The 3,586-nt window shown below is 39.2% G+C and overlaps 1 pseudogene; it reads left to right on the top strand.

Annotated features, from left to right (window-relative positions):
• The first annotated feature begins 2,286 nt into the window (after positions 1-2,286).
• On the top strand, positions 2,287-3,040 carry LOC119528695 (annotated as a pseudogene).
• Positions 3,041-3,586: the final 546 nt, after the last annotated feature.

Here is a 3,586-nt window from a genome sequence, read left to right as displayed (position 1 = left end):
ACCACCTAGGGAGTTATCATGTGCATTTAAATAGGTTCTTTGTCTCTCTGACTCTGCTATCTCCACTCTTGTCTGGGTCAGAACACTGTGAACTGAAAATGGCTGTGGCTTTCTCCACTGAGCCACCCAGGTGGAGAGAGAGAAAAAGGGACAGAAAGTCCCCCTTCAGGGCCAGTCCACAGCACCCCAAGCTTCACCCACAGGCCAGAGATAGCACTTGGTCCTCTGGGTTCCCCCTCTCAGGACAGAAAAGTCCTCTGGCTCTTTAAGGGCAGTTGTCACTAAAAGCCTCTATCTGCTTATTGGGGACTTGTAGCTTGTATTGAGCAGTACACGTTTGTTAATTAAAACCCCAGTTGGAGCTGGACTGAGGTATATTCACTTGTTCAGAGTGCTGCTTTCTACTACACTGAGATTTTGCAGTTTGGGCTACCATGAGTGGAAGGGATTCCCTGCTCAGGTCTGCAGTTTTTACTTACAGATTTTATGCTGCAATCTCAGGCATTCCTCCCAATCCAGGTTGGTGTACAATGTGTGGACAGTCACAGATGTCCCCCAGCAGTTATTCTAGATAATTTACTAGTTGTTCCTGATTGTTTATTAGTTGTTTCAGGGGCCTAACTAACTTCCATTTCTCTCTATGCTGCCATCTTCTTGGTCCTATAAAGTAGTCCTTAATTACCATTTCTTAATAGAAGAACTAGGGCTCCTTAGAGACGTGATTGACTCCAGGTCTGGGGCAAGAAACCTGCTTTTTGTTGTACCAGAATGCAAAGAAGTTACTAATGATCACCAAGAATTCAGAAGGCAGTTTTAAGAGGCAGCCATTGCCAAACTTGGGACAATTTTAGCATCAATAGGAATCATACACACAATGGATTTAAACAAATCAAATATGTTTACATTTAACACCACATTATGATAATTCCAAAAAGCACACACACACACACCCACAAACAAACATTGTCCAGTCATCTTCAGAAGATGCTAGGAAACCAATTCATTATTTTGAAAACTGGTAAAAATAGGGGCAATCAAGTTTGCTTTTCCTGAACTTTGAGATAACCAAATAGATAATAGGGGCAAATTTCTTTTTTCTAGAAATACTTATGGATGAAATTTAAAGCCTGCAACTTGCTTCAAAAATTTACTAAAAGCAGTGAGCAGGCAGGTATATATGAAAAATAATTAGTTATCAGTTAATCATTATTGAATTTGGAAGTTGAGTACACAGATTCATTGTTCTGGTTTTTCTACTTTTGTATATGTTTGAAATTTCCCATAATGAAAAGTATCCAGGATCCAATCATTTACTAGCACTGCCTTCACCACAACTATCCCAATGGGAGCTACCATCAGCTCTGGCCTCCTCTACAGTCTAATATCAATACAGCTTCTAGGGTAAATAATTTAAAATGTAAGATCAATACTTTGAAGGCAGGAAAAGATGGCATCAGGGTGAAGCATTAAAAGGTTATTATAATAATCCAGATTTGAGTTCATCGTGGCTGGGACCAGGCAGGATAGTAGTGGGAAAGATGATAAGTGGATAACATTCTGATGTTTTGATGTAGAACAAACAGCATTTATTTCACAGCTTGTATTTGAAGTGTGAGAGAAACAGGGGTCAAGGATAATGTCAAGGTTTTTCACATGAGAAATTATAAGAATAGAATTGTTATCTACTGTGATGAGGAGAACTGCTGGTAGAGCAAGTTAGGTGGAGAGGTGTGTGACTCGTGAATTCTTTTTTGGATCATGTTAAGTTGTGGTTGCCTATTGGACATCCAAGTGAAATGTCAAATAGGAGTTCAATATATATGAGTCTGGGTTTTAGGAAAGACATAAATTTTAGGAATCCTAGAGATATACATTTTGGAGTCATAAGCTTTTAGATGATGTTTTAAGACATGGGAGTGGATGAATAAATGTAGAGAATAGTGGTTCAAGGATGTTAAAGTGAAGAGTTCAGGGAGATAAAAAGAAAAAAAAAAAAAAAGGAAACTGAGAAGTTTCGGCCAGTGAATTTAGGGAGAACTATGAGAGAGGTATTATGGAAGGCAAATGAAAAAATTATTTCATGAAGAAAAAAGAGACTAAAATGGCAATATTTTGAATTAATGAAAGGTTGAGAAATAACCATTGAATGACCAAAGGTCATTGCTGTCCTTTCCAAGAGCTGTGTCAGAGAAGGGGTCTAAAGACTAGCCTTATGGAAAGGCCTCAAGAAAGTATGGGTGATGGGTCTCAGCCTAACCACTGCTGAGCCCCATCCTTTCACCACCACCTACTCCAGATACAGAACATCCAGTCATGAGTAAAAATGAGCTGGTGCAGAAGGCCAAACTGGCTGAGCAGGCTGAGTGATATGATCACATGGCAGCCTGCATGAAGTCTGCAACTGAGCAAGAGCTGAATTATTCAATGAGGAGAGGAATCTTCTCTTGGTTGCTTACAAAAATGTTGTAGGAGCTCTTAGGCCATCTTTGAAGGTTGTCTAAAGTATTGAGCAAAAGATGGAAGGTAGTGAGAAAAAGCAGCAGATGGCTCAAGAATACAGAGAGAAAATTGAGAATGAGCTAAGAAATATCTGCAATGATGTACTGTCTCTTTTGGAAAAGTTCTTGATCCCCCATGCCTCACAAGCAGAGAGAAAAGTCTTCTATTTGAAAATGAAAGGAGACTACTATCCTTACTTGGCTGAGGTTGCTGCTGGTGATGACAAGAAAGGGATTGTGGATCAGTCACAACAAGCATACGAAGAAGCATTTGAAATCAGAAAAAGGAAATGCAACCAATGCATCCTATCAGGTTGGGTCTAGCTCTTAGGTTCTATTATAAGATACTGAACTCCCCTGAGAAAGTCTGCTGTCTTGCATAGACAGCTTTTGATGACATCATTGCTGAACTTCATGTATTAAGCGAAGAGTCATACAAAGACAGCATGCTAATAATGCAATTACTGAGAGACAGCTCGACATTGTGGACGTCAGATACCCAAGAAGAAGACGCTGAAGCAGGAGAAGGAAGGGAAAATTAACTGGCCTTCCAACTTTTGCCTTACTCGTTCTAAAATTTATACAGTAGACCAATGACATCCATGCTGTCCCACAAATATTTTTTGTTTACAATTTATGACAGGTTTATGCTACTTCTGTTTGAATTTCTGTATTTCCCATGTGGTTTTTATGTTTAATATTAGGGGAGTAGAGCCAGTTAACATTAGAGAGTTATCTGCTTTCATATTAAGGTGGCCAATATGGGGATGTGGAATTTTTCTACAAGTTATAAATGTTTAGCATAGTACTTTTGGCACATTGTAGTTTCACAAGGGCCAGTGTTAAAACTGCTTCCATGTCTAAGCAAAGAAAGCTACCTACATATTGGTTTGTCTTAGTGGGGTATAAAAGGGATAATTGGTTCCAGTCACAAGTGTAGTTATTGTGAGTACTTTAAATATTGGGTATTGGAGCACTTTCAAGGCTGTGGTAAAAAGATATTCCATGGATACTGCATGTTGAACCATGTGTATCTGTGGAATACACAGTCTCAAAGTGCACACCTTTGACTACAGCTGCAGAAGTGT

The sequence above is a fragment of the Choloepus didactylus genome, chromosome 3, assembly GCF_015220235.1.
Source record: "Choloepus didactylus isolate mChoDid1 chromosome 3, mChoDid1.pri, whole genome shotgun sequence".
NCBI lineage: Eukaryota > Metazoa > Chordata > Mammalia > Pilosa > Megalonychidae > Choloepus > Choloepus didactylus.
The sequence above is the reverse complement of the archived record's forward strand: the minus strand, read 5'-3'. Positions and strand labels throughout refer to the sequence as shown.